This window comes from Dendroctonus ponderosae, unplaced genomic scaffold (genome assembly GCF_020466585.1).
Source record: "Dendroctonus ponderosae isolate FM_Combo_2020 unplaced genomic scaffold, Dpon_F_20191213v2 Dpon_F_20191213_3, whole genome shotgun sequence".
NCBI classification, from domain to species: domain Eukaryota; kingdom Metazoa; phylum Arthropoda; class Insecta; order Coleoptera; family Curculionidae; genus Dendroctonus; species Dendroctonus ponderosae.
This window is the reverse complement of record NW_026018508.1, coordinates 16686492-16707585: the sequence shown is the minus strand read 5'-3', so window position 1 is coordinate 16707585 and position 21094 is coordinate 16686492.

The window sequence follows — 21094 nt, the reverse complement described above, 5'->3', positions numbered from 1 at the left end:
ATCATATAGACTTTTTGCGATACCTTTTTTAACCATTATCGGGTGATTTGAGTCGAAATTCAAATATCGGTTAGTATGAGTAGGTTTTCTATAGACCAAGCTTTCGAAATTGCCTAAATTTGTCTGAATTAGTATATCGAGAAAAGGAATTTGGTGATTTTGTTCTTTTTCAATAGTGAATTTAATTGTTGGTTCTTTATTATTCAGATAAGATAAAAATTCATCAAGTTCTTGTTCGCCATAACCGTAAATGGAGAATACGTCATCAATATAACGCCACCAAATTATTGGTTTAAATTTGTAATTATTAATGAAAGTTGATTCAACATTTTCCATAAATAAATTACTGAAAAATGGGGATAGTGGTGACCCCATAGCCATTCATATTAATTTCATGGTAAGAAAGTGGGGAATCCGACGATTTGAGTAATAAAAGTAATGAACCTTTCAGAGCCAATCAAATAYATGCATTTTCAAGACATTTTCTCACAAAATCCACTTTAGCAAAAAATGATTTTCAACWGAAAYACATTTCGGTTTTTTRCGCCCGATTAGATGAAAGATGAAACTGCTACCCTACTTTACTTAACAGTTCGTTGAAGAGCACTTCGATCAGTTAGCCCATCCAACACTGTAAGAAAACCGCATAGTCCAACACGTTCCTCCAAATCCCACAATGTAATCCAAGACCCTATTAAGTCGTTTACGAAAATCAGTAGCCGTTCGAGGACCGAATTGGACACTTTACCTCAAAATTACTTAGCCAAGATTTATGCGGGTTAGTAGTTCAATTGCCCGATCGATTATCGGAGATTATTGCATGAATTGGATTTGCTCTATATGGCGTAGTGTTGCTGATGGATGTTCAGCACAAAATTACCACAAATCGTCTAAGTTGCGATAACTGTTTGGAGAGTTGTGAAGACTATGAATTTCATCTTATCGCTGCTTTTCATGAAAAAAGGCTTGATGAGAAAGATATCGCAGGAATGCCTGGTTCTTATTAAGGCTCAAAAAAGACTTCAGGGAATTGAAAATTTGGTCTAAGCATGTTTTCCAAGCGTTGGGTGCACTGACTAAATGTGAGAAGAAAGTGAGAGGTGAGTGGAAGTTAATTATTCGCAATCACTGCACTTGGAAGGTATGCATTCTTCGGCTTGAGGTCGAGAAACAACGTCAAGAGCCTTTTGGTTTGCATACAACTTTGATTTTTATTTTATTTTCTAAAGTTAGCACGATTATGCTTTCGCACAACAAACACTTAGACTTTTTGCGGTCAAAGTGGTGCCGAGATGATTGGCCATATAATTGTACAGTTTTCGCGTTAATGCGAATGAAAAGCGTTCTCTAACTGTTTGAGTGCATAAACTTTTCATTTGCAAGTTGACAGAAATTTTTTTAATGTCTTTTAATATTTCACGCTTTCGCTAACAGAGCGTTGATAAACATTTGAAGCTTTCGTCATTTTGTTGGCTTCACTCAAAGGTGAGCACCGCGTGCACTGACTAAATGTGAGGCAAATTAAGTTATTCTCACCTAACCGACTGCAATTGCAAAAAACGTACTTTTTGGGTTAACAATTCGTTTTCTAATAAAAATCTAACTAACCAGGGCATACACAAAAAAAATAATTTAAAGTGTTTTCAATTAAGCACTTGAGAAACAGTTGGTGGTTCCTCCATAAGTAGTTGTACAGTTATGGAGTACCCAGCGCTTGAAATGTGCTGAAAATTATTTAGCCATTCCTGACCAAAGATAGGTTTGCACTAATTGAGATTGCTGTTTTGTCGATCGTTTTATGAAATGGGATTTTGCTATGGAAAATAAGCAATCATTCGCCGGTTTTAATTAACCAGTTTCATCTCTAGATCCATTCGAAACGAGCCAGTCTCGAATCGGCTTCAATGAGCAGAAAGCCTGTTTGAGCATGCATCCAGCGGGTTTAATTGGAAATATAAAATATGGATTTCGTTCGCAGTTAATGTGCAGGATTTATTGGGAAATCAGCGATTACTGGGCTAAAGGTTTACCACTGGTTACGCGCTTAATCGCATTAAACCAAAGTGTTCCGGCCAAGTTAATTAAATTGTTGTTTCAATTTATTGATGGAAAGTTTCAAAATTTTCATTAAAACTCAGCCGATAAAATCTGAATAAAACTGGTTAATTACAGTGCGCCAAATAAATGTGCAAGTTTTAATTAAAGGGGATCCAATTCGAGCTTTTCACGTAGTTTTCGGTTAACTCGTAGCAAATTAGGTTGTTCTTGTCGGGGAATGCATAACTGCTGACAATTTACGCTGTCGAAATAGTTGGGGAAAATATTCGCCGAAAATTGGGGCATTTGGGGCTCGCACGTGTAGATGTAAAAATTGACGATTGCAAAGGAATCGGAAAAATAACGACGGATTTTCATAATGGGGCTTTAATTAAGGGAATAATTTGAAAGATTTGCCGTAACCGCGAATGCTTTTGGCGATTAAAGCCTTGACAAAACTATCGATTTTGCCGGCAAAACAAAAAGGCCTGCAAATGCCGATCAAAAGCTGCGGCGCTGCTTACTTTGTAGCCCAAACACTAAACGGGCTGATTTAATTAATCGCGTCTACACTTGCATCGAATATTCGAAACTAAACCGAAATAAATCTGATGGCAGATTGCGGGATGTTTAGCCACAATTTATGTCTTTGCCTTTTGTGCGAAATATCTATTAAGCTTTGGCAGCCCACTCGTTACAAAGTTATGTCGCCTGTTTTTCCAATAAAAATCGCCTGACGGAAACTTTACCAATCTGCCCAGATTCTGGATTGTATCTGTTTCTTTCGCACATCAAAGTTTACTTCGGGATGCTGATGACTGGGCTCGATTAAGGCCACTAATTTGAATATTCTAGTCGGCTTTTTCACGTTCCGTCGACTCGATTGGAAAAGGGTTGCAAACAGACATTTGCATGCATAAATATAACGACATCCGACCAGCCAACCACATAACAGATCTGAGGATTTATTAAGAAAACTGCCAATTGCGGCCTTATACATAAACAATAGGAGCAGGAGTTTTTTAGTCCAGTTTTCCGCTGCGTGAAACTGTTTGAAACGAATATTTAATTCAAATGAAAAAATATAAGTTCGTTTTTTTACTGTTTGTGTACAGAAATTTTGAATTTTTCCGTCATTCAATTCAATTTTATTCATATCAGACGGCCTTAATTGGTAAATGTTCAGCATTTGGGACAAACAGAAACATGCCATACTTGTTAATATTGCCAAATTAATGAGTCAAAAGTACATAATTTTGGAAAACATTCCTTTGAATTTGCACTGAATTTCCATTGAATTTCGATATGAAATCACACTTTTCCAGTGAGAAAAGCCGTGAAAAAGCATCGCTTTTTTGTATTTGGTCGAAACGTGGAATGAAATTTTCAATTACCAGCCAAAAATTAATATCTTTCAAACTTGGTCAAATTTGATGTTCAAATTCTAGGACACCTTAGAAAAATGTTTAGCTAGTGCGGACAGAAGAAGTCAACAAGATAAGAGAGCTAATCGACTTACTCACGTTTTCCCAACTTTCCTTTACTCTTATAACATCTCAATTGAGTACGCTCTAAAAAATTAATAGCTTCTGAACTCTTGCAGCTTAACAGTTCAAATTTTGAAAGGTTTTAGAGCAAAAAGTCAAAGCTTTTAAAGGACATGCGAAATTTATACTGATTTCCAAACTTTCTTCCGCGCTGATGAAAGTGCCTCGTTGGGCACACATAAAAAAAAACTTGTAACTTCCGCATTTATGTAGATACAACGGGAACAATTTAGGACACTTTATGAAGGCCTGTAGTGGTTCTGTGTGCAAAAGTTGAAGATCGGAAGACCCCTTGATATTCTTGCATTTTGGAAACTCCCTGCTCCATTCATCAGTGTCTCAATTGTGAAAAGTTCCCGATAAAAAATTCATAACTTCTAAACCCTTTCAGATATCAAGTTGAAGTTTTAAGCCAGCTTAGAACGAACCTTCGTAAGTGCGAATGTAGGAAGCGAAAAGGGTTGGAGAAAAGATTTTATTTCCGGCGTGTTTCAAACTAACTGTTGCGTTGATGAAAATGTTACAACTGGACAAAAAAATGATAACTTCCAAGATCTTACAGATTTTCAGTGAAAATTTCTTGAAGTTTTTGCAAAAATTTAAAGCATTTGAAGCATCTACTGATTTTTTACCGATTTTTAATCTCTCTTGCGCTTATAAATTAGTTCAGTTGCTGGGTTTGTAGGCAAAAGTTCAAGAAATTTGGAGGACCCATTGATATTTCAACGTTTTCCAAGCTCTCAACCCGGTCAAGAAAACTGTATCAGTTGTGTTTTCGATAAAAAATATGCATAGCTTCGAAATCCTTTCAGATGTAAATTTGAAATTGCAGGACCGTTTAAAGAAGCCTTTCGTTAAAGAGGAGAGAAATCGTTAAATGGTTTGGTGAGCCCATTTAGATTTACTACCGATTTTTCAACTTTTCTGTTAGGCTTATAAAAATGTTTCAATTGGGCCAAAAAATTGATAACTTCTAAATTTATATAAATATTCAAATTAACTTTCTGGAAGGTTTAGAGCGGTCTTTGGTTGAAATGTGTTGCAAAAATGGAGAACATTTCAGTCACACGCTGATTTTTCACCTATTTTCTAACTCTCTCACCCACTTATAAAAGTGTCAAAATTTGGGCACTCGTATACAAAAAAAATCACAGCTTCCCCACTTCTATTGATATAAAGTTCGAACTTTAAGCGACTTTATAGGAACGTTTGATGGGTGCAAAAACTCAAGAAATTCGGAAAGCGGGTTAATATTCCAGGGTTTTCTAAAAGTACTCTTCCATTCCAAATTCTTCAAGGTATAAAGCGCAATTTTTAGAACCTTTTAGAAAAATTTTGGTGAGAATTAGGGCGCCTACGAATTTTTCACATATTTCGCAAGTTTCTCCGCTTACTTCGCTTATAAAAGGCGCTCAGTAAGGCAGACCTCCATACAAAAATTCATAACTTTCAAACTCCCGTAGACATCAAATTCCAATCAAATCTGAAACAAACCGTTTCGTTGCTTCTTTGCCTTTGTCAACTGCTAATATTCCTCTAATTGCGATGATTCTTCAAATATGGCTCGACTCATCATATCGCAATAAACAATGCAAATATTGACTGAAACGCACTAATTCGCTGATGCATTGGACAAATGCCCGCATAATGAAATGTTCGAACAGGGAACACTACAAATATTTAAGGTATTTACAGCGTGACAGTGATAATAAAGCGCCTCTTCAATAATGTGATAGAAAACAAATTAACAGCTCTATAACGAATCGCAGGCAATTAACTACACTTTGATATATGCAAAATGCAAATTTCAACGATAGGGAATATTGTGCGCTCGTTTAAATTCATAATGTCGCTCTAATTTAACTCAACATTGGGCCCAAAATACTTTATGGTTGAGCTAGTCAATAAATGGGAACAACTCGGCGACAGCAGCTGTTTAACAGGAGCTGGCAATTTTGTTCGGCTAATGAAACTCGTGAATTGTTTACGGTTTTTCAAAGTATTGGAAATGTGCAGAATTTCAACAAAAGCAGCCTCAATGCGCGAGAAGTTTTGCCGATGAATTTTCATCCTCCTTAGAAACTATGAGTTTAGAGCAATTTGCAAACCTACAAAACACAACTTGAGAGGAACATAATAAACTTTCAGCAATTTAACATGACTTTAATTAAATTAAGCTGCAATTTTCTGTATGGAGTAACCGTTGCAGTGAACATCCCTTAGCTGCTTCGAATTTCATTATGTAATAAGGCGAGAAAGAGCTAAATTTTCCACATTTTGACAATGTTTTACCCAATTTTCTATCTCATTTTAGAAGGTTTATTGCTTCTTGCGGATAATTTACACACTTTGCTGTATAGTTTGACGATAAAAAAATTGACAGGATTGAACTTCTTCCATCTTCATTCTACTGGATCTTTGCATGGTTTTCTTGTGACTCTAAAAGACTAATCTGCTGCAAAGAAAATGTCTAGGTCGCATGCGAGCAAACGCCTTTTCCAACTCTGATTTTTGCTCATTAAATACTATCATTTTTTTCTTTAAAAAACCCAATTTCAAACAGATTGACTCGTTCTCAAAGCTTGTCACGAGTAGAGAAGCCCGTCCCACTACAGCCCAGCTACATGCTTCAATAAAACTAAAATATGATGGTAATTTTGTAGCGAAACAGCTATCAATATTTCTGTGTAAGCCACAACAAGTTATGAGGTACGGCTTTTACCGACTTTTCCACCGATATTTCTTTATGGCGCTGCTTTTATGGGCCTTCAAGCTTCGTGGGTTACACTGTAGACGCAGCTTTCCAAAAAATTGATAAATTTATTCGTTCTCCATACATCGGGACTGTTCCCGCTCGAATGAAACTCACATGTGTTTAACGTTTATTTTATGCAATTACACACGATATTTTATTTTGCTTAATTCAGGTTTTGATTTAAAGTTGTACAACTCTTCAGCTGCGACCAAATAAATATAGTCTTCTTTGGCGTATATTTTATTTTATTTATATAAGACAAAAACTTCAAGATTTATTGGACTGGAGTGTTTAAAAATGCACACAAATAAGTATTTTCTCTGGCAATAGAAAAACAAATTTTCTCTAAATGCTTTGGAACGCAAATTTTAGAATTTTACTTCACTTTTAAATCATGTGTTTAAACCCTAGGAAAATATTTTTCTTACACGTTTTCTATTTTTATTATACATTCATTTTGGGATCACGTTTATGTGTTAATTTTTTAGCAAATAACTCGATCTCTATTGTTTGCACGATATTTTCAAGTACTTATGTTGTAATGTTTTCTGTAATTACTTATTTCCTAATTTAGAGATTAATTAGTTTTAGAAAATGTACAGAAACCAGATTTTTTGTGGCAACAGTAAACAAATTTCTCGCTAAATAATGGCAATTTTTTCGAATTAAAATTTCAGAATATTGACTAATTGTCAAGTTTTGTGATGAAGCCGCTATGATTTTTTTTGTATTATGTTTTATTCTGTTGTTTTACAGACATTTTGTGATCATATTTATGCGTAATATATTTTTTAAATAATTCAATTTCTAATGTTGGTGCCAGTGTTTCAACTACGTGTTGTTTTCCCGAAATATTTCTGTGTAAAAGTGTTCAAAATCTTCGATTTAAACGATCAAAATCAGCCAAATTTTGCTTCATTGGACAGAGAAACTATAACTTTCTGCTTCTGCTTTGAGATTGACTGAAAAAAATGTTAAAACTAGATTTGTTCACAAATTTTTGTTATAACTTAACGAGATTGGCCTTTGCAATTAAGAGTTAAAGTGTCCAATTAACAGAAGCAAAAAATAACAGTGAAACAATTCCAAGCACTCTTTCGGTCAAATTAAACCATTTAATTTATGGCAAAACCATGTATATCTGTGCTATTAAAGCCTCCAGAAGACATCAAAACAAAGCTGAATCTTCAAAATTAAAACCGAATATTTATTATTTATAAAGCGAAAAAATGTGGCAAAAAAATTAACACAAAATCAAACTCGATAAGAATTTAAAAATTTAAACGCAACATTTTCAAAGCCCGATTAAAGTTTGGACCGGTTGAGCTTCGGGGATAGTTAATGGAGGTTTTTCCAAGATATAATCTATATTAATGGATGGTGGGTATGTACAAGTTGATGATTCATTAACGGTGGCCGTTTTTGTCAGATTTAGAAGCTCGCTATTATTTATATTTAGTGGCGGTTGTTTTGTTTGAAATTTAGCACAAAAATGCTTTGTTAATAGTTTATTAAATAGCGTGTCGCTGTTTGAAAAGTATAAAAAATTATAATATGCATACAGGGTTCTTGAGGTCTTTGCAGTAAGTTTTTAACCGAAACTTATGCAGGAGAATTCACTGATTTACTCCTGGACAAGTGCGCTTTTGATGGTTTGCCGGGCACTTAAATAATTCCAGAGCAAACGGTCAATCCTCGCAACAAAACTATAAACAACATTTATAGGCCTCTTGGTATAATGCGGTAAAACCGCAAACAACTGGAAGGCAGCCAATTAGAATCGAGGATGCAGAGCGACCCGACTTAGGCGAATGCATTTCGAATGTATTGTCCTCTGGAGAAAACTGGAATGCAAAAGCAGACAATAAACCGGGAATGCGAGATTGTGTGAACTCCAGATCGCAGCTTTTCGAAATCTATCGTTTATTAAGCAAAATTGGGTGGGGTTCCGTCTTGGGAAATTCGATTTTCTGTTCGAACGGGTTGCCAGGCTTAATGTGTCTTCGGTTTCGACTTTGTGCATATTTTATGAGCGAAACTTGAGGAATCTTTGACGTTCCCATACAATCATTTAATTACTGGATGGGTTAATTTCACTTAATTAAGCCCTAGAATATTGCTGGGTTGACTAAGTCTGGAATAGAGCCAGAAACCCCACTTTAAGAGTTCCAAGTTAAACCATCAATTATTCTACCAATTACAGCAAATTATGATGATTTAAATATCGTTTTCGTCTTGGCAACAATCCATCGAATAAAATGATCTAATTAGCCGCTCGTTATTCGCCATCGATGCGAAAAACTGAACGATCAAAGCTGGTTCGTTTTCGCCGACAAACGTTAACATCATTACTTAGATACCAATCAGGGTTTTAATATTGACGAGATTATGTGGAACAACGGTTTTATTGGATGAATGAGGGATAAGCCGAATGTCGATGGTTTGAAAACAGGGCGCATCCATCAATCATGTTTTTCTCGCTAGACGAAACGAATACTTGATAGAGGCAAGGGCGGATCCAGAGGGGGATCATGGGGATCATGATCCCCCCTAGGGCTGGGTTTATGTCAGCTAATGATAATTTTTCAAATTCCATCAACAATTTAAGAAAATAAATACTTTGTATGATGGCAAAGATCAACACGAATCACACGCATATTACGAATGCTGCTTTTTGATTGTTTAGTTCCGTAAGAAATCTGTCCCAAACCATTAAGAATAAGAAATGTAAATAACGCAAATAGTGATTTTGAAAAAATTAACCTCAGTTCGACGTAAATAATTCATGGATCATAAAAAGTCCTTACGATCTTTCTGCAAGCTGGCGCACCATCCTCCATTTTCTGCCCAGTAAGCCTCAAGAAGTCGGCAGGGCATTTAATTACACAATGAAAATCTAATCCGAATTGAAAACTTTAATCCTACAAAAAGCAGTCAGAATATATTTCCGCACTCGCATTTGTACATTTTACACCATGCTTTTTATCTGAAAACGCGATTCACACGACACAAAGAACACGCGACCCCTTGAACAGCTGTAAGAAAAACTCTAATTAGTGAAAAGAGACATTTTCAAAAAGTGACTTGGTGTCCCTGAAAAATAGCATGTTAAGGCAATATGTAAGGGATTTAAATGTAAAATCAAAAAATCATCAAGTACAATGACCATATCAATGACAAAATAAAATGCTGTTCGTATCCAGATCGCTCAAATTCTCTAAAACTAAAATTTTTCCTCAAAAACTCAATGCCATTACGCCACTCAAGGACAGGCGTAAGAATGGTTACAATCTTGATCTGGACCGCTTGCAGCCTAGGAAGGTGTTTCACAGCAAAAAATTCAATAGTCGGACGAATTCTAGCAAAAAAAAAATCTTTGGCAAAAACGGATTGGCTTACATTATTAAATTTAAAAAAAAACAGTGGCGAATCTGAATGGTTTGGCCAGGGTCATACGCAACGTTTCAACGTGCGATCCTCCAATAATGCCATATAAAACGTCTAAAAAAAGTCTAAAACCCAGTTATTTGATAGCAAAAGATACGAAATAGAAAACTGAATAAAACTTTAATTACATACTCGAAAAACTACTCAGTTCAAGTTCAAGTTAAGAGTTTATAGATTATACAATGAATATGTAGACGAAATTGACTATAAATTGGTACAATTATCCTGTTTATGAACAAAAGACCTCCGTTAACGCCTTCAGTTGTTAACCACAGGAATGTATTTCCTTGTCCAGGGTTAAAGCTGAGAAGTTTTTGTTCTGAAGACCACAGCTGATCTTCAATATAAATGCATTTTCCTAACACTTGATTAATAACTCAGAAGTTTTTTTCAGGACCTCAAAAAAACCAATAGCCAGAAGTTTCCTAACGTTCCAGTCCGGCCTAACGTTCCAATTTAATATTTTATAAGTTTTGCAATAAAAACATCGTCCATGTTATTCTAACTGGATGAAAAGTGGCCAATTTTGGGACATTCGAATCATATTCAATAGCGTGCATGGAAAATAAACCGAAACGAAGGGAAAATCGAGAATACGCTCACCCGAATTGTGATTCAGCATCGAAATGAACTTCGAAGACGTTATTTGGCCACCAAACCTAGTGAGGCTCGAACGCATCAGGAATCGAGAAATATCGAATATTTGTGTTGTAGTATAATAATAAAATCGAAGGTTTGCTGCTTAAAACACCATTCCCTGTTGGGTAATTTTTTTTGTTTTGCAATAAAGCCAAACTCCCCCAGCGGAATTCTGGATAGTAAGAAAAATTGGCTCTTGAAAGCATTCAAAACACACATTTGTCCACGAACACCGCTAACGTTTCGCATGATCCCAAATTCGCTTTTTCCTCATTTCTCTTCATCCTACGCGTGTTTCACAGGCCGTGATTTACTGCTAATGGTTTGTTATCGTTCACGACGTCCTTATATCGAGATTATCTTTGAAGCATAATATAAAATGCTGTTGTCTATTTCCGCACCGGGGCTTCACCTGCTCGAGGAAGACGACTTTTCCTTACAAAAAAGCTCAAAAGATGCGGATTTCTTCACAAAGGACCAACTTAGTTAACGAAGCAAGGCGTCACAACAGAGTGTCTAATTAAAGTTTCGTCAACAATGCCAATTACAATTGTATAACAGATGCGGCTGATGGAGAAAACTACTATCGAGACCGGCAAGAACTGGGCCAAAGATTCGATATTCCACTCCCCAGACAATCAACTTACAAGCACAGCAGATGTCCCTGAAATAAACGATTTGCCATAAATCACCTCACGACACAAGTTGCGATATAAAATGTACGAAATATAATTTATCGTTTGAAAAAGCAAACGGATGATTTTGCTCGCTTCAATTCATGGCGGCAGGGACAAGAACCTGCAAAATACTATGAATCAAAGTAAAAAACTGACTTTAAAATCCTGCAAGTTTTTCGAAATTGGTGAAGAATAGGCTCGAAAATGGCTCTACAGGTGCCTGAGTGTAGCAGCATTTAGAAAGCTGTACTCAGAAACTTTTCATTATTTTTTTGTCAAATCGACGCAACTTTGTTAGGGACAGAAAAATTGCTTTGATAAAAATCCGAATTAATTAAGCTGTCCAATCTGAAACAACGACAAAAGCCAAAAATCTTGGATATTCTTGAAGAAAGTTCGAACTGCGTCAGCAATTGGGGGCGGATTGGCACTTTGTTTCAACTGAAATGAATGGAATTGAAGCAATAAAAAAATTATTTGCCGCTTTTTCGGGCCTGGAATCCTCCTGGACGATTCAACTTATTCAGTCTTTGAAATTAATTTATTAAACCGCAAAACTGGAATTGGAAGAGCTTCGGAAAATTATCCTGCAATTAATTCGAACAGCCGGGGCTTTGTAGAAAATTATTGCGCTTTTTCGGCCTTTGTTCCATTTTAAGATATCTGTATTAAAAATATAATTATTAGACGTTTTTTTTTACTAATTGCTTTGGTATTTTTGATTAGAATAATTTAGTCCTGTGTTCGTGTGTTTGATTGTTGTTTTATAATCTTCGATTTTCTCATAGTTATTGAGGTTTGAATGTATACTTTGGTCAAGCTTCCTTACATTCTTATGCACATTTCTGAAATTAGATTTGTATTTTAATTCAGATATTATTTTGTCAACAGCTAACCAAAATTTTTAGTCTTTGTACTTTTATTTCGTCATTTTCTTGCACTGTTTTTCACAGTTTTAAATGCACTAGATGTGGCGGGCACTGATCATATGGTCATTGTTTCGCCTTAAATTCCTTTAGAGTCCCTCTTAAAAACAGTAAAATAGCATTCAACAAGAGTCTTAAAATAGACTTTTGAAATTGATATCGAGAAAGAAGCAGCCAAGAACACATAAATTGGGGAAAATATTAAAGAAAAACGCTGAACACACCATTTAATAAACAGGGATATTGCGAAAATTTAAGAGACCATAACGAATTTTTTTCAAAATATTAAAGAAAAAGTTTTCAAAAGTGCAGCCGATGGAGATTTTCCGTAATATAAATGAATAAAATAAAGAACAAAGAACGGACAGATAACTGAAAGTTAAATCTCAAAAAAATAAAGAATAGATCCTGGAAAAATAGCTATTAAACAAAAGTGCACAAAATATGGTTTGGGTCGAAACGAACAGAAAACTGTTGGGATAGTTTGAGGAGAAACTGAAAAAGGGCAAAACGAACAATAAGAAGTTGGCTGCATTTAAAGCAAAAGCGGAAGGTTAAAAGCAGAACAAAAAAGTAACATGACGTTGGAACAAATAATTTCGCAAACTCCCAGAAGAAAGTAACTAAAGAGCAAGCCAGAAGCAAAAGGTGAAATAGCAATATAAAACAAATGGGAAAAGACTTCATATTTTTCAATGCTTCTTTTGACGCAATTTTATACAAAAAGGCAACTTACAGCAGAAAAAGAACTAGTCGAGTAATTTTTACTCTGAATAAATTTAAAAAAAATGATAAACCCAATCCATATCGAGAAACTTTCTCGTTGTTTCTCGTCGAATAAATATAACAAAGACGTAATAAAGTCATGTGCTTAGTACAGCAGGAAATCCAAATCCATGCTAATGAAAATCAGCAAAGCAAAGAAGAGGAAAAAGTTCAGTTGCTTTTCGACAAACTAAACTCAGTTCAAACTAAGTAATTTATAGATTAGAAGTCATTCTTACCCGCTTTCTGCAAGCTGGTGCCTCATCGTCCATTTTCTGTCCATTAGTCCTTACAAGGGCTCACTACTCTTGATGACACAACTAAAATGCATTTCGAATTATAAACTTTCCTTACGGGTTAAAATTATTCTATATTTTCCATTTAAGAACGTGATTAACACGACGCAAAGAACTGGGGACTGATTTCGTCCATGTACTAAACTAAAATTCAATTTTTCTATAATAAACTAATAATGACTATATGGACTGGCCAGCATCTTCAGAAGTGGTTTGATTTGTGCTGCACTTGCACATTTTCTGTTTTTGTTTCGTGTTAGTTTACCAGCCATTTAAAAAAAGAGTGGGCGTTTTCATTGTTAATGTGAGCACGGATAATTAATGTAAAATTTGCCTTGAAAAAAATTGTTTTTATTGAATTTCAGCTGAATGGGTGCGTCGACTGTACATTGCAAGAATTTCGATTAAATGAACTTTGAATAAATTCAATAACCAATTTGAACTAAACTGAACAATTCACGCTAAAAGCGAGCTAAATAAAATTCGATATTAATCACCATCCAATATTTGGACGTTTATTTATTAACGATGTAAATATTTGAACAATTTGCCTGTCCATAAACCGGACAGAAATTAAATATAAAATGGAAAATAACCGAATGGAGTTGGATTCTCTCTGCTGCCCCGTCAGCGAGATAGTTTTCAATTTTTTAATTACTTCATACCTTGTAATTAAATATATTTTACATATTCCAGAAACGAGATTTGCTGCAGCGCAATGCCTGCATTTTAAATGGGCTGCTTTGTAAATTCGATTTCAGATCATAACAATGGAATATTTAGTTCAGGAAGGAAAATGCAATTTTTGATTATGTGCGATGCCATTGGAATGGGAAGCCTTTATTCACTGCGTGCGTAATAAATAATGCAAATAAATCCCGTATAGTCTAGACGGTCAGGGCTATTATTAATTTATTCACTTGTAAAACACTCTACAAAGATTAATGAGTTCTGAGGCTGGTTGCGTTAGAGTTATGGAGACAAGAAAATCTCTTCTAATAAAATCTGGAGCACGTTAACTGCACGGAGATTCACTTGATGAAAAGCTGATGAAACAAGGGAAACAGGCAACGAATTTTCCAAAGAAGCAATATGTGTATTTTTGAATTAAGTCTCTCCGTAGTGGATAAATGATTACAAATCCTTTTCACATCGAAAGGGGATTTTTCTGGGTCACTGTCCGGGTATTGAGCGCCGTTCCTTTATATACCCCCGATAGGCAATATTCGGATTCATAACCGAAAATAAAAGCCCCATAAAAAAAATGTTGTTCCAGAAACTGAAAGTTTCAACCCGAAGGTTCGGCCATATCCAGTGAACTGAGTTTCGGGCCAGCCATTCCCATCAAAAACACAAATGATGGCCGTAGTAAAACAGATATATTATTTCGAGTGACATTCTCGTTTTATTACTGCAGTACACACGAGCAAACAGAACTGGCATGTATCGTATTACGTTTTTCACCCGAGATGCGAACTAAGGAAATTAGAGTTTATGGAGTGTGTCTGAAAATTGGAGTGTCTGTTCTCAACTTTACGTTTTAAATTCGCTTTTGGCCGTTTTTAATCCCATCAGAACGCGATAATTTACGGCCTGCGCTTTCGAATAACGAAAACCAGCCCTAATATACAATAAAATACATTGTTCATGCAAATAAGCGCACCCCATTTGTTCATATGTAAAGCAGTCAACATTAAGTTTCAGCCAAGTGGAAAAAGCACACGATTGGCTGTTTGCAATTCACTTTTATGCGTGTGAATAACAAATTGGGTATTTTTCGCTTTCAATTGCTTTTTATTATTATTTATATTAATTTAATCCTGAAATTCAATCATATAATTTTGGAAGCTTTGATTTTGTTCTTTATATTTGGTTTTGGTTATTCAGTGCTTAAAGCCGCATTCTGAGCCGATGTCTGAGCTGGTTGTTCGGAAACTATCTTCAGCAGAGCATGAGTCAAACATTCAAAACCGCGCGAACTTTTCCAGTTGTAAAAATGTATTATTAAACAAGCATTTGCTCAAACAAAAGCAAATTTACACCACATTTAAATCGACACTCCTCTTCTTCAGTATGAAAACAGGCATTCCGATATCTGCACCGGTTTGTCCGAAACTGGCTTCAGAAGACCAAGATGTGAAACTGAAAATACGCATCAACTCTTCCCAAGGCTCAAAATATCATTGCGAAAGAACTTGTGTCTGAAAGTGAACAAAATTTAGACAACTCTTGAACTGATTCTCGCTTTATTCCGTGCTGAAAACCGTATTCTCGCATCTGAGCTCGTTATTCAGAAAGTAAATGCGGAACATCCAGCAAAATTTAAAAACTGCAAACTTAAAAATGTATTATGAAAGAACCCATCTGATAAAAAAAATTCACACTGAATACATGAATATGTGCTTTTTTTGTGGAATAATAATGTTAACAGAAAATAATTGCTTGCTCAGAAACTAACTTTAGAAGAGCATAATTCAATTGAAAAAATTCGCGCAAAAAATCTATTTTCTAATAATTATTTGTGAAAAAACTAGCAGTTCGAATGGAACCATATTCGCACCAGACCCAAACCAATTTTATTCCGGCATCTGAGCCGAATATGCAGAAACCGGCTTCAGAAGGACAGGATGTAAAACTGAAAAACCGCGAAGAAAAAGTTTAAAAATTATTTGCGAAGGGACCAGTGAGTTAAATGGAACCATATTCAAAAGGCTTAAAAATAGTGGCTTTGTTCGCAAAATAGTAAAACCGTCATTCTCATTGATAAGCTAGTTGTTTAGAAATCGGCTTCAGAAGAGCATGAAGGACGACTCAAAAACCTCAAAAAATTTCAAAGTTTACAAATTTAGTATGAAGGAACCAGTAGCTCAAATGGCATCATATTAAATCAATAAATAAACCAAGGCTTTCTTTATCCTGTAGGAAAGACACAATTGTTAATTTTATACACCTAAGTAATTCTGATTTATTTTTCTGACTGCGTGTACTTGTTATGATATTCTTATCTTTCCTGGGTCTCAGTCAAAGTGTGAAGTGAAAATTTTGAAACATCGTTTATTTCATTACGTTTCGGTAGACAACGGCGCCATCATCAGATTTAAAATTTACACAAACTCATGATTGGTAAAAATCAACGTCCTTTTAGGTCTTTGCCTTCTTGAAAACTTTGAGGGCAAAGACCTAAAAGGACGTTGATTTTTACCAATCATGAGTTTGTGTAAATTTTAAATCTGATGATGGCGCCGTTGTCTCGCCGAAACGTAATGAAATAAACGATGTTTCAAAATTTTCACTTCACACTTTGACTGAGACCCAGGAAAGATAAGAATATCATCACATCTAAGTAAGTCACAAATAAATTGTATGTTCAAAAGTTCTCAATGTTGATCATCAACCACAAAAATCGTCTGAAATCTGCATTTTTTAATAAATCTGGGAATCTAGATTTTTCAGGTTAAAACATGGACAAATCTGCAGGAAAACGAGAGGTATGTAAGCCAAGCCTGAAGAATTGCCATAATGCAGGAAACATTTCAAGAACGATTTTAAATGCTCTCACTGGCTGGGCATTATTTGTGCCATATTCGAAATATTTAATAGTAGAGCGTTGAAAATTTAATATCCCTTTTATCGGTGTTCGATTTCCGGCAAAATGCATTATTATGGAATACCAATTCGAACCCAATATATTTCGTTTGTCGCTCAGCCAATTAAATTTTTTCAATTTCTCCCATCGGTTTAGCCATCGGATTATTGCAGGATTTGCTCAGCGCGCTCAGAAGATATTTTCATAAATTATTGAAATTTTGATTTCATTAATGATCTTACTAGAATTTAAAACTCTTCTATTAGGAGCTTCACATATAAAAAATTGTCCAATGCACCAAACAAAAAAATCACATTATTCTGTCTGTTAAATAATGATCAAAAAACCAGAGGGTAAAACATTTCCATGTTGCATATTTCATTTTAAGCGCAAAAACAGCAACAGCCTCAAAGAAAACCGCCCGACCCGAACATATAAATGTTTAATTCCAGTGTCTTTCACCAAATTGAATGAAGTTGTGCTTCTTTATTACATAACCAGCCTGAATGGCTGCCATCATTGAAAAGAAGCATGCACATCCACGCGAATAGGTAAATTACCTAAAATATAATATTATTCATTCGTGCATATTTCCAAATGGCGCAGCTATGAAAATACCCTTTTCCGGTTGAGATGGCTTATAATATCGCTGAATGGAACGATCGCAATGAAATATGGAGTGGCTTCCAAAAAACCCTCAACCTTTGCCGCTCATCAGCATGGAATTGCGGTTTATTACGGCGAAGAAAAATGAACTTTAAATCCACGTTAGCCGCGTTATTTTTTTCATTCTTATCTGATGACATCAAGACGAACTTTATATCAGAACTTATATGGAAAATTCACGTTAAAGCAAAATAGGTTTAAGAATATACAAGTACATTCAGCTTATGAAGAAAATCAACCGAGGCACTCGAAGGCTTACGGAAATTTGAAGAAATTCAAGTTGAAAGTGCAATTTTGCAAGGTGGACTAAAAAATGACTAGTTTTGTTTGCGTAGTTTTGCCGTTTTGAAGTTACGTTTCATATGTAAACTTTCTCAAACTCACTCTTTAAGTATCTATTGCGATGAAAACCAAATGCCTACTGCTAAGAAAAATCTGCATCAAGCTCGTTTTTGAACATTTAAATCGCAAATTTTAGCAATTTTTGTTAACGTTTGAACCTGCCGGTTATACTTAGCACGGACGAAATCTTTGAAAATCTAGCCCTCAAGTCGCAACCGCGGCTGATTCCCGTCGGGATTTAAGACTGCGATTTTCTGGAGCGGTAAACTGTGGCAACTTAATGTTTCTGGCACTTATCCATGTGTTTTTCCATTTTCCCGATTTATTTGACACATTTTCGGCCGTACACAGGCACAACGACTCGTTGGAGTATTTTTATTTTGCCAAATTCTCTCTGGAAACCGTTCGGGATTTCCAAGCCCGTTTTATTACGGTGAATTACTATCGAATAAAATACAAAGTTTGTTGAAGAATTATTCTTGGAAACATACATTGTTTGAATAATAATCATTTTCACTCATTTTCTGGTTTTCATCCCCTAGGCGTTCCAAGTTGAATATCTATGTGCTCACCGCATGGATTTGTCTTTTGTTAACAACTTTCCCTAGTATTTTTTTTCGAAACATCTAGTGCTTTTCCACCAGTTTCCACTAGGTGTAATGAGCAACTTTTAAGCTGGTGGATTTAGTAGTAGAAAATTTGTCAACTTTCAGCAAATAAATGTCGCTTTCATCAGTAGATGTTTCTTAAAGCGTGTATTATTCGCTTGGTATTGCACAAGTACACAAGTATCAAAGCCAACTTCCTTATATTTCATCCCTCATGCAAATAAGATTTCCGAAAGAAAAACAAATGCGAATGAATGCGGACCAAAAAGCGACACAACGCCAACTTCAGTAGGTATATTTACTCGAATTCTGTTTACCTTTATCAAAACTTTCCAGCTGAAATGTATACAGGCAGTAGCGACTAAAAACTTTATACATAATATTACAACTTAAAATGCTGTTGGGAGATATCGTTGCAACTTTCAGGCAGACGTCGAAGTTTTTTCCCTTTTAAAGGAATCAAATCAGCGAAAATTGAGTGGTTGTGGGCTGCTTTTGATGGTCAAACAAAGCAAGATTTTGCTGAAAAATATCAGTTGCAAAGAGCACGAGAATATAAAAATAGGACTTTGCATCAACTTAGAAAACAATTGCTTCCAACTACCGCATTCGGAGTTCTGGTAATTTTTTGTGTCCACACAAGGCTCTGTTCAGATTCAACCAAAATTCTCTTACATTGTCCTGTATAAGTTACTTACCATAATCTATAAAAAATGCTCACTATTTCCGGTCTCCTGTAAGCAAAAAGGTAAACCCTGCAGATGCAGAAAATAGTCGTGTTTGTCTGGCTCAGAAACGCAAAATCACCAGCCAAATATAACGGATTTTGATTGAATGATGAAAATTTTCTGCGACCCCTTGAACCCCAGGCGAGATAAATATAATTTCCACAGTGTCTCTATATGTGGATGATTATGCAAAATTAAACAACTTTATCGGGATGTTTGTGTACCAATAGTTAATATAATCTCAGCCTGAGGCGTGCGTGTCAAATTGCCTGTTAATGCTAATTTTCCGATACAAATATTGAGCTTTACTCGGCTGCTAAATATTAATCCAACATTAATTTGGATGATAATCAATTTACTTTTGCTGCCATCCAGCTTGTTTTCGCAAGAACATCCAGGGTTTTGAAGGTGAAAAGTGGTCTTTTTGGGTCTTTCGATTTAAGGCAAAATCCCCATTGTAATTGTGCCGTAAACCTTTAATAAATCAATCGATAATAAAACAGAAATCCTGTTTAGTTTCAAAGCGCAAACCTTGTCATCGGCTAATACAAATTTATAGGTTCAAAGGATTCCCCCGGGCGACTCTATCAAACCGTTTGATTCCCGCTCTAACTCGAACTCTTGAATTTAAAATGTACGTAATCAGGACGAAATAGATTCAAAATTGGCTGTTTACCAGCTGGAAGCAAACGAATGAATCGAATTAGCAGTTCGATCGTCGATTTATTGCCAATCGGATAAAAACACTGCAGAATAAAAAATTAAACAATCTTTATTAACATATTAAATTTGTGACAATGTACAGATAGAAAACAATAGCCATTTACACAGGAACTTACCTTAATAGATCACGTTTTATCTAAGATATGTTGAAATTAGTGTCGATATTTACTTATGTACAGTAGGTCAAAAACGTATCAAGTGCGAGAAAAACAATCAACTTCTTACCGATTGTAAGCTTTTACAGCTACAGCATTAAGTTGGAGAGTCGACTATAACTTTAAATGCTAACATTTGGTCACTTTGGCCGACGAGTTTCATAAAATACATCAGATAATTTGAGAACACCATCAAGAATTCACATTTCACACACATTCCTCCAGACTGCGAAAACAAATTTGAAACTCCAAAAACACATTTAATTATAATGAAGGCACATTATAGCTGAATATTTAAAAACATGGATAAAAACAAGGGTTGTTGCTAAATACAACCCCAAGTAACTCGATCCCAAGTATCATGGGCTTAGGGTGCCCCCTACAGTGAACGTGAGAAGAATTTAATACATTTATATAATCTGGAAATGAAGAAAACTCACTGTGCAATTTCCCTTTTTGTTCGGAATTTATTTCCTTGGTTTTTTTGAGTTTCCACCGCAACAACAGTTATAGCTTGCTATAGAAATTTGCTTGATTCAACAGCACAATAAATTATATATTTCTGTATTTACAATTGGCGCGTTTATATTGCTTTGGTCTCCAACTGCAGGATTTTTCAAAATCCCAGCTAGTCGAACAAAAAGTGTATTTTCCCCGTAGACAGAGAGAAAAGGTGATGGCAATTTTCCTGAGAAACCGCCCAAAGATAATAAAAATAAAAACACCCATCCTTGGGATTGATAAATAGTGCTCTTATTTCGCAATAAGAAAGAATTATTTATCAAAAACTAATCAAGAACTATCACCTAGAGGGTATCCTGCGACACACTTAGGCTCAAGCTGGAAGAGAAAATTCCAATTAGTAGAGAAATTAATTTGATAAATTACCTTGAAGTTTCGATAGCTATTTTCTGCTATCGTTATCAAAAGAACCTAAATGAACATAAAAAAGAGTATGTTAATAAATTGTGTAACAATAGTAGGATAACACAGTATATGAAAATTCGCTCTGATAATGCGTCTGTGCAAATTGTCAGTTATGCGACTTTAAATTAGTAAAGGTAATGTTAATTAATAATTTTAGTGTAAATTTAATTTGGGCGTATGTTTCTCTGGTCTACTTCAGATTTTAGCATAGGCAACCATGTATGACTTAAATTAAATGAACATGAAGCAACACAATTATTTTGATTTAGT